The 11,390-nt window shown below is 36.4% G+C and overlaps 1 long non-coding RNA gene across 7 annotated transcripts; it reads left to right on the top strand.

Moving 5' to 3' along the window:
- LOC113780734 lies at positions 1–9,544 on the top strand. 7 transcript variants are annotated; one of them, XR_003469538.1, is made up of 5 exons: positions 1–1,468; positions 1,601–4,325; positions 4,425–4,644; positions 6,244–6,588; positions 7,460–9,544. It is a non-coding gene; the product is annotated as an uncharacterized LOC113780734 (long non-coding RNA). The 7 variants fall into 7 exon arrangements; XR_003469535.1 differs by having other exon boundaries at positions 6,244–7,040; XR_003469539.1 differs by lacking the exon at positions 7,460–9,544 and having other exon boundaries at positions 1,601–1,690; positions 2,715–4,325; positions 6,244–7,279.
- The last annotated feature ends 1,846 nt before the right edge of the window (positions 9,545–11,390 follow it).

The raw sequence follows: 11,390 nt of genomic DNA, 5'->3' as shown, positions 1-11,390 counted from the left end.
TGTTAGGTAAGAATCGTCTAACTCGGTTTTCTGCATCGGTTTAGGGCTGTGAAATTAGTTAAATTGGAATTGTCAATCGACGGTAGGCTCTGATTTATTCATGATTGCTTTAGGTGGTAGCTCTGGTATTCGGCGTTTTCGCGATCATCAGATAGTTCGAGTTTTTTTGCAATAGTTTGGTTTGTTGATATGATGATAATTTGTCCATCGTTCCAATTTATCGGACAATTTTGGTGTCGGTTTTCCTTCTTGTTAATGTTTCGAAATTCACCTTGTTGTAGAATTGGCAGAATGGAGGAGAGAAGCGCTCTGTTGGATGGATTTGAATGTGGTCTGAAATTTGGGAGTTCTTCTCTAATCCCCTCTTGGTCTTGGGTTGTTCTTATCTTTGCTTGATAAAGTCACCGCCTTTATTTTATGCGGTCACTGCTGACGAGCTCTAGGTGTTGTCTTGATCTTAGGGGAGCTTGGATTCAAAGGTTTGGTCGTGATTATTATCCTGTTCTCCTGTTTTACAAAATTTTGGGGGAGTTTTTCTTTCCCTACTTGTGGCTTTGTGCTATTTTCCCGAACAACGATTGGGAGTTTTTTTTTTGGATAATAATGATTGAAAAACCATAGGAGTTATCCAACATACATGACTTTGTTTGGTATTCCAGTTTATCTGACAATTTGGCATCACATTACCGTATTGTTGTTGTTGCTTAGAGATTGGCCTTCCTTTTAGAACGGTGGAATTCTGGCCTTACGAGGAGAGGAGATGTTTTGACTGGTGCTCTAAAATCGGGAAATTTACCACCTTTTAGGGAGTTATTATTATCTGGCTCTCCATGTTGTCTTGATCGTAGGGGAGCTTGGAGTTTTGGTCATTGTAGTTACCCTGCTATATTGGTTTACGAGATTTCATAAAAGTTTGCTCTTTTCCTACTTTTTAAAAAAATTTTTTTTTTTTAAAGCTGTTTTTCCTTAGGACTGATGGGGACCTTCTGGATATGGTGATTGATTTGCTCTGCATCTACCTCGTTAGGATTGAAGGATTGAACAACTCAAGTTGTCTGTTTCAAAGGAACTATTTAACTTCCTTGACATGACTTTGGTTGCTGGAATCTGGGTACAGATGACTCGGAGGTTTGATGACAACTTACGTCTCTTGTCCGAAATCAAAGGCTTTTTGCATTGTTAACAAAGGGAGTTCGCACTATTTTTTCCTTTTTGCTTGAGCCAACTTAGTGGTTTTGACACCTGTAAATATCTCATGTCCCCCCCCTTAATGTTAGGATCTTGGAATTGAGACCTGTATCTTCTAATGCATCCAAAGGCATTTCCTCTTCATATTTTTAAGTAACTTTTTTTGCTCATGTATTTCTTTTTTTTTGCTGACACTTTGTTTAAAGTTGTACTGATTATTGGTCTTGTTCCAGGGGGTTCCCCTTCATCCCAACCTTTTTAGTTGTGGTTGCTCTAAGAGGTAACTGGCATCATCAATTATGCTGTGTTGTTCAAATAGGAAGTGTGAATTTGATTGTTTTCATCATTGTGCATTACATGATTTTGGAGATTTTCTCGTCATATGCGTGATGGTTAGGGCTTCTTTTGGCAGCTTCTAAATGGTTGTTCGGGTTATATGTCCTCAGCTGTGTAGTAGGCGTTTTTTGGAAGGAGTTCTGTTTCTCCACCTGCATACTTGAAAGTCGTCTCTTTAGGCGGATGTGGAATTTCAAGTTTTGCAATACTGGGTTTGTTGTCATTATGTTTTTCTCATACATGACAATTTATTATTGGAAGATTTTGACATCAGTTAACTTTATTGATATGTTATCTCTACAAAATGAGTTGGGGGCACAACTATCAGCATTTAAAGAGTACGTGAAGGAGAGCTATCCTATCCAAGGGATGTGACAGTTTAAAGTGTTTGAAAGTATTTTTCAACATTTCTATGCTGATTACTGTTTATAACAATCTATATTTGAAAGCCAACAGTTTGCGGGTCATTTGACTTTGTATACTCATGGATTTTTGGTGATTTTGAGCTGTTGTTGTGGTATCTCGGGGCTTCCTTCTTCCAATCAAAGCTTATCTTCCTTGTCTTGGAGGAGTCCTCTTCTACCTTGAGCTAATTGCACCTAGTTGTTTTTGAACTTGGTGGTTTTGGGAATATTTTTAATGTCCATCTCTCATCTGTACTATAGTGGCTTGGATTCAAGATTGATCGTTTAGTACTGTAGCTGTGAATTATCTTCAACATGATTCTTGAGCCAAAAAGTTGAGCAGTTCTTCTCTTTGATACTTGGTGTGACTGGTTTTCTTAACCAACAGTGGACAGCTTTTGGTTAGTCATAAACCCATTCTGTCCTCTAATTTGATGAAGAAGTTTGTGTGGCTAAAATGTCTGAAAAGAGCTATCAACACCCTTATGCTTATTACTTCCAAGTCTGTTTGTCTATCTTCATTTTAGGAAGAAGCTTGGAATTAAAGAACTCACTGGGTTAAAGTGATTGAATGGTGTTCTCTGCTTCTTTGGAGCATTACATTTTTTTTTTGGAATCATCTGTAAGGACTTTCTGTGTTTGTTGTGTACGATCTTGGGTTTGTGTCTCCCTGTTTTCATCGAGATCTTTGCTTTCTTCTTCTGAGCCTAACACCATTTACATTGTTTTGGAGGAACTCTTTTCTGCCTCTGACTAATTGATCCTCTGTGCATGATCAATTTTCAGTTTTCTATTGATGTTGATGTCTCCTCTCTATTGTTGGAACTGGGGTGCAAGATGGGTGTTGTGCTTGAAGATTTCCTAGGCTCTTTTATCTGCTTCTTGATAATTTGGCGAATTCATTCTGCTGTTTGGCGCAGCATTACAATTTATCCATCTGCATGATGTTGTGAGAGAAAATGGGAGTCTCTTTGTCCCTACTTTCCTTCTGAGCTTTTCTTGATGAAATAGTGGATAACATGTCATCTTCATTTTGGAAGGAGCTTGGATTTGGTGAGCTCAGTGATGTCATTAAAATAATTGAAAGGAGTTCTCTGCTTCCTCGTGTATTACTTTGTTTGAAGATTGACAGTTCTGGGATTATCTGTAACAACTATATATCTACATCTTAGGATCTTGGGTTTCAACCATGCTGTTGTCATTTAGATCTTAGGCTTTCTTTTGTCAAAGGATATTTACATCATTGAAGGTCAAACTAATTGTTTGTTTGTGGTTGATCAGTTATTGGTTTTGGGGATGTTATTGACGAATATGTTTCCTTTACTCCAGCAGCTTGCATTCAAGTGACATCCCAGGCTCTTTTATCTGCTTTTGATTTTTTGTTGGATTCATTCTTTCATTGGAGCAATAATTATTTTTAATTATTTGGGGTGGCAGTGAATTCTACTGTGCTGTAATGCGGAGAGAATTGCAAGTCCTGTGTTGTGGTTTACATGATTTTGCGGGAGAGCCGGAGTTTTTTGCTTTCCCTGCTTTTGCTGTTAGGTTTCTCTGAACAATAATGGACAGTTTCTGGTTAAATTTTGAGAGGCTTCATCATCATCATTTTAGGAATTGAAGAAAGTCAGTGTGCAGTTATAAAGTGATTGAAAGGTGTGTGTGTATTACTTTGTTTTGGGTTATCTGTAACGCCTTCGCATATTTGTTTTAGGAGTTTAAATTGGTCTGAGCTGTTGTAGTGACATCTTCGGTCTCCTTTAGATTAAAGGCTATCCACGTTGGTTTGAAAGGAATTCTATTCTGCCTAAACTAATTGTTTGTCAGTGGTTGACAATTGACGATTTTTGGGATGTGGTAGCATCTGTGTCTTGTTTGTATTCTAGGAGCTCAGGTTCAAGATTGCTTTTTTGGTAACATCTCTGGCTGTTTTATCTGCTTTTGAAGCTCGTACTGGTCGGCATAGTTTCACGAATAACGCCCATTCCTGGTTATTTGGTGTGGTTATGAAATAATTATTCATTCTGATGCAATTACTAATTGCAGTTCACCAGCTTAAGTAATAAATATATGTTTTTTCCTGGTCTATGAGTTGATTTCAGAGGTTGAGGACTAGTTATTTTAGTTTCTATGGTGTATTTACAGCAGCTGGTCCTTTTTTTGTTGCTGCAGAGAATACAGTGACTGGATGCTACTTGCTTTGCTAACACCTTTGATATATGCAGTCTTAGTGTTGATAATAAATGCTTTGGACTGTCGGACCCTGTAGATTGCCGGGTTGATTGATGAACTGTCAATTCTACTCTTTCAAGTACTTGCTACAATTCTTGTTCTGCAACTTTCACAGTGGTTTTCAAAATTTTCAAATGGTCTTCTGGAGGGTTTTCCTTGGGTTTGGAGGTATGGGTACCTGCTTTGGCTTTTTGCAAATCTTGCGAGCAAAACTTTTGAGGTCCGTCTAATGCCCTGTTTCTCTTTCTTTGCACCACATATCTTCAGAATTGTGGGTTCAGCTATACAAAATGGTGGTCATCTATTATATTTGTGGAACTGCTAAGAGGTGGTTGTGTTAGTATTTGATAATCTACACTTCTGTTGGTGGTCTATCATGTCATGTTGCTTTGCACACATTTGTGGTTCTCCTCCTGCTTGTTTGGCTGGATATGCGTATTTAAAAGAGCTTCTAAAGTTAAAGAAGTGAAGGTTTCCTCTTACTCAGGTTAATTTTTACTGTTCTCTTTTTCCACATTCAAATTTTCTGCTTGCTTAACATTTGGAGATACTGATTCAAAGGTCATTTCATTTAATTTTTTTCTTCCTTTTCTGGAAGCTATATGGGCTATATGTTGCTCAATATTTGCGTGAACTGTTTCATCTTCAGATGTCTGAACCTGCTCTACACCATGTAGTTCTTTATGCTTGCATCCCCTCGTTCACTTCACGGTTTGTAAAGGTTTTTGAGAGTTTCATGCGGTAATGCTTAATTCATAACCATGGTCATTCAGATGCTACTTGAGCACAGTTTTCAATACATATGCATCTGGTTTTTCCATATTTAACCTGTGAAGATATACGGGTAGAGTGACTGCTAGCTGCATTGTCTCTGGGGGCATCTGGACAGATGTCACAGAAAATAAAAATACATAAAGCAGAAAGTGACAGCGTCAAATTTGTTCAAGAAAATAATAAAGGATTCATTAAGCGTGCAATACAGTTAAGATTTCAAATTTGTTCAAATAATGAGTAAAAGATTCATAAAGATTCATAAAGGGTGTTTTGCTAGGTAGCACTACTGGTCTGCTAGTTAATCTGCTCAATTTTTAACATTCTAGCCAGAATTCTGTGCAGGGACAGCTTTTGGTTTAGTTACAAAAATTTGGGGGAGTTTTTCTTCCTCTACTTTTGGTTTTGTGCTGCTTTCCTGAACAATGATTGGGAGGTTTTTTTTTTTTTTAATGATATTGATTGAAAAACTATAGATGTTATCCAACGTATATGACTTTGTTTGGTATTCCAGTGTATCAGGCAATTTTGGCATCATATTACCGTATTGTTATTGTTGCTTTAGAGATTGGCCTTGTTTTTAGAATGGGGAAATTCTGGCCTTCCAAGGAGAGGAGATGTTTCTTGGATGTGAATGTGCTCTAAATTTGGAGTTTTTTTTTTTTTCCTTTCCCATACCCTCCGTGTTGTAATCTTTGCTTAAAAAATTTGCCGCCTTGTAGTGAGTCATTATTAACTGGCTCTACATGTTGTCTGATTGTAGGGGATCTTGGAGTTTTGGTCATTGTCATTACCCTGCTATATTGGTCCATGAGATTTCATACACATTTACCCTTTCCTACTTTTTATTATTTTTAAATTGTTTTTCCTGAGGACTGATTGGAACCTTCTGGATTTGATGATTGATTTGCCCTCTGTCTACCTTGTTAGTACGAAGGATTGAACAACTTGTGTTCAAAGGAACTATTTAACTTCGTTAACTTGACTATGGTTGCTGGAATCTGGGTCTAGATGATTTGGAGCTTTGGTGACAACTTTATGTCTCCTGCCTAAGATCAAAGGCTTTTTGCATTGTTAATGAAGGGAGTTCACATTATCTCTGCTTTTGTGCTTGAGCCAACTTAGTGGTTTTGACACCTGTAAATGTCTCTGTGTTCCCCCCTTTGTGTCATGAGCTCGGAATTGAGACCTGTATCTTCTAATGCATCCAAAGGCCTTTCTAACTCTTTAAAAAAAAAAAAAAACTTGTGTATTTTCTTTCTTGTGTTCTGACAATACTTAACAAAGTTGTACTGATTATATGGTCTCGTTCCAGGAGCTGACCTTCATCCCAAACTCAGTTCTGTTTGCTCTGAGGAGGTAACTGGCATCATCAATTACGCTGTCTTGCTCAATTAGGGTGTGAATTCGCTTGTTTTTGTCCTGTTGTTACCAGCATTTACATGATTTCGGAGAGCTTCTCGTCATATGCATCGTGATGGTTGGGTTGGCTTCTGAATGGTTGTTCAGGTTGTATGTCCTCCTCTTCATGTTAGGAGCTTAGGTTGAAGAACTCATCCGTGTAGTGGGCATTGTTTGGAAGTGGTTCTGGTTCTTTATCTTTATTACTTGAATGTTGTCTCTTTAGGCAGCTGTGGAATTTCAAGTTTCGCAATGTTTGGTATGTAATCATTTTTTATGGTTCTCTCTTAGATGACAATTTGTTATTCAAGGATTTGAGATCAGTTAACTCTATTTATATGTTATTTCTATAAAATGAGAGTTGGTGGCTTAACTATCAGCATTTAGAGAATATGTGAAGGAGAGCTATCCAAGGGATGTGACAGTTTAAGAGTGTTTGAATGTAGTTCTCTGTGTCTCCACACTGATCACTGTGTATAACTGTTTGAAAACCAACAGGTTCTGTGCCATTTGACTTTGTATACTTGTGGATTATTGACAATACCAGGCTGTTGTAGTGATACCTAAGGGCTTCCTTCTTCCAATCAAAGCTGTATACCTTGTTTTGGAGCAGTCTTCTTCTACCCTGAGCTAATTGTTGCTGAAGTTGGTGGTTTTGGGAATGTTTTTAATGACCATCTCTCATCTGTGCTGTAGGGGCTTGGATTCAAGGTTGATCTTGTGTCTTAACACTTTTAAGGATCTTTTAGTTGCTTTTGATTGATTTTGTGTGTGTGTGTGTGTTTTTTTTTAAGTACCAAGGTGTGGCAGTCAATTTGATTGTTCAGTACTGTAGCCGTGAATTGTGGTCAACATTATTCTTGAGCAGTTCTTCTCTTCAAATACTTGGTGTACAGGCTTTCTTGAGCAACAGTGGGCAGTTTTTGGTTAGTTATAAACCCTTTGGTTTATCCGTAAGGACTTTTTTGTATTTGTTTTAGGATCTTGGGTTCGATTCTTCATCGAGATCTTTGCTTCGTTCTTGTAAGCCTAAGACTATTTACTTGGACCCCGTACCAGTTGATCTCTGTGCTTGATCAATTATCGGTTTTCTGGAAATTGTTGATGTTGATGTCTCCTTTCTATTGTAGGAACTGTGGTACAAGATGGGTGTTGTGCTTGAAGAGACTCTAAGCCCTTTTATTGCTTCTTTGATTATTTGTCGAATTCATTCTGTTGTTTGGTGTGGCAGTAAAATCTACCTCTCCGTAATGTGGGTGAGAAGTGCAAGTCTATGTTCTCTTGTTCATGATTTTGCAAGAGAAAATGGGAGTTTTCTCCTTCCCTGTTTTTCTCCTGAGGTTTTCTTTGACCAAATAGTTGACATGTCAGGTTGACTAAGATCTATGTCATCTTTAATTTGGAAGGATCTTGAATTCGAGGAGCTCAGTCATGTCGCTAAAGTAACTGAAAGGAGTTCTTTGCTGCCCTTCATGTATTACTTTGTTTGAAGATTGACAGTTTCTGGATTATCTATAAAATTCATTCTTTCTTCACTGGTTTAATGAATAATCTTTCTTAATCATTTGGTGTGGCTGTAAATTCCATGTTCTGTAATGTGATGAGAATTGCAAGGGCTGTGTTGTGGTCTAAATGATTTTGAAGGAGAACCAGAGGAGTAATTTCCTTTCCCTATTTTTCATATTGGGTTTCTGTGAACAATAATGAACTGTTTCTGGTTATCTATTGAAATGCTCCTGTTCATCATCATTTTAGGAAGGAGGTTGGAATTGAAGAAGTCAGTTGTGTGGTTAAAGTGATTGAAAGGACTGTGTATTAGTATGTCTTAGGCTATCTGTTATGCCTTTGCATAGTTGTTTTACGAGTTTCAATTGGTTGGAGCGGTTGTAGTGACATCTGTGGCCTCCTTCAGATTAGAGGCTATCCATATTGGTTTGAAGGAATCCTATTCTATCTAAATCAATTGTTTGTTAGTGCTTGACAAAATCCCTGGCTGTTTCATCTGCTTTTGAAGTTTGTACCATTAGTCGCTGAGTTTCATGGATAATATCCATTCCTGATTATGTGGTGCAGTTGCTAAATAATTGGATGCAAATACTAATTTCTGTTCATCAGCTTAATCTGGAAATAATTTTTTTTCATGGTTTATGAGTTGGATTTTTTCTTATTCTGGAGGTCTGGGACTTTTTTATCTTAATTTCTGTGGTGTATTTATAGCAGATTGAGCATGTATTGGAGGTTTTGGCTATTTTCTGATGAAGTTTGCTAAGTCTTTAGCAAAGTTGATTAAAGTGCTGCTGTTGTATGCCGGTGATTTAACTTTTTTTTACTCCAACCTGCTTATGATCCTGCAGTCAGAAAATGGGGCTTCTTTTCCTACTGTTCTCCACTGTTGATATAAAAGAAGCTGAGGCACCAGTTTCAAGGGGATAAAAATGAGATAGAAAATGTTTTCATATTTTTGAGGCCTTGTCTGACACTTGTAGGGCTCCAATCCTATTGTTTTTGCTGCAACTTAAAGGTGCCTCGTGTTTCTCCCAAGTTTGATTCAGGCTTTCACCCGAGCGTATCCATTTACTTGTGAGTTAAGTTATGCATCCTCAGCTTTTTGTTGTGGCATGAATCTGAGTGTAGAATTGTGTGTGGAAGACATTTATTTCTTTATTTTCTTGATGAATTTTACAATTAGGTTAGATTGTTACAAATTGGTGGGAAAAAACAGATAAAGAAGATTAAATAAGGTAATTACATTTATGTAGGCGTTGATTATATGATATAGATGCATGCAGACAAGATTTTTCTATAATCTTAAATGAGAGAGCAGATCATTCAGGTGTATTAGAGTTGTGGGTTATTTCTTTTTCCAGAACATACATTTTAGCAGACATCCTTACTCCCAGTTCCAGTGAAAGCTACCCAGGAAATTGATAAATCTTGTTTTTATGTTGGTTCATCATGTTATTTGTTGAGATTGCTCTGTGAGGTTTGTTGCATGTCTATTCATGAATATGTGCGGGAATGGAATTTTCTCTGCGTATGCTCTTTTTTTAGGCCCTTGGAAACGGATTGCATTCTCTTGTGCTGGAGTCTCCTTGCAGCATCTGCACCAACTTTTGATAGTGTGTAATTTCCTCCAAGAGTACATCTTCTCTTTCTTCATTTTTTTTTTCTTAATTGTCTTTGCCAATGCAAGTTGCTTATTTGTTTCTGCTGTTTGTATGATGCTTGTAACTCCGCCTCTGTGATATCGCCAGAGCCGGTCCCAAGCCCGGAAATAAGGAGGAGGGAAAGCTGCTCTTTTGTTGGTTACTACACTATAATGGCTGATGTAGTAGAGCTTTTCTTAGATGTTGAATACATGTGAATGGCTGATGTTGAACTTAGTATACTAGTAGAGCTTTTCTTGGATGTTGAATACATATGAATAGCCTAAGAAGGCTATTATCTTATCCAAGTAATGGCTGATGTTCTTATGTATGCTGTCTTGTGATTCCTCCTACTTTTAAGTGTAGCTCGCGAAAATCTTCAGTGTCCTCTGGACTTGAAATAGATGTAATTGAGAAAATTATTGCAATACGGTTTGGTGGTTTCTCCAAGTCCCTTCTTTTATTGGACTTTTTGACAAGATTCTTATATGCATCAAATTTTAATAAAATTTAAATATTTTATTTTTTGCAAGCATAAATTAAATCTATATTATAAACATGAAATAAAAGTAATACAAATAATAATAGAAAGCTCTCAAGGCTATAGAATTTTCCACTACTCTTACAAGTGAAATTATCGAATAATTATGACGTAATTTTCTAATGTATGTGAATCTACTCTCGTAATGAATCAACTATACTTATAAATAAGTTATATCTACCTTCGTGGTTATGAAATTAATTACAAATTCATTTTTTTAATAAAATAAATGAAATAAATCACTAAATCCACATAAGTGTTCTTCTATTTTTGTGAGTAAACTTCTTAAATTTAGCATATATTTGAATTAGTGTTAAATCTCATTCTCATTACAAACTTAACATCTTAATACTATAACAATTAATAGCTGGTTAATTATATTTAGATAAGCAAAAAGTGATAAATAACTTATTCAAATAACCAAGTAAATATCACTAATAAGATATAGAAAGTTCATCCATAACTCTAAGCATAAACTTTAGCAAAATATGAAAATAAACATCAAACTTGTATTATAGGTAAACATGAAATCAAATACAAAAAAAAAAAAAAAAAAGTGATAGGAGAGAGGTCACCGTTGTCGTATGAGATGCAACCCTCCATCTTTGTTCCTCAATTCTTCATCCAAATCTAGTTATAATTATAAGATAAATAAACTACACAAACTATACTATACTAATGAACTAAGAAAAATTAGTTAAAACTACATTTTGGTAGTGTTTCTAACCCTCCAAAGTTATTTCAAACAAGCTCCCTATAGGCCTCTATTTATAGAGAATTCAAGTTCAAAGTGATCCGTTTCTAGTTGGCAAAGTTGTCCCTTGAAATCAGCAAAAGTTGTTTCTTGAAATCTCTGTGCTTGCTTGCTCATATTCAGGCAGATTTTTTGAAGAAAAATTAGTCAAAAAATTTGCGTGAAGAGAGCACAAGTTGCAGCCGCAATTGTGGAAAACGTGACATCAGAAAGCATGGGTTGAGATCGCATATTTACCCCATATTTTGCCTCTTTTGTAGGTTTTCTCATTTCTAGTCAGCCTTTAACTTTGCTTTATTTTTGTACCAATTTTCACTGATATTTTCTCAATAATAGAGGCTGAACTAACTCTTATACAAAACATGAAAGTTGTAACCTTTTGAGTTAGTTTTTCAATGCCTCAAGAATCATTCAAGTTGGAGATCTGTAGACTGAAAAAGAATCAAAATATCCTTGACTGATCAATCCCCTATTTTAGCTTTTGACAACAAAAATAACCGACTGTATTTCGACTTTTTGACTTGGAAAACTCATGAAATGGATTTCGTTGTTTTCATAAGAAATGTAGAGATATGTGTTAGCTCCAAAATGGTTTAAAATTACCTCAATCTGATACTTGT

Source organism: Coffea eugenioides, chromosome 1 (genome assembly GCF_003713205.1).
Source record: "Coffea eugenioides isolate CCC68of chromosome 1, Ceug_1.0, whole genome shotgun sequence".
Classification (NCBI taxonomy): domain Eukaryota; kingdom Viridiplantae; phylum Streptophyta; class Magnoliopsida; order Gentianales; family Rubiaceae; genus Coffea; species Coffea eugenioides.
This window is presented reverse-complemented; position numbering and strand designations above follow the sequence as displayed.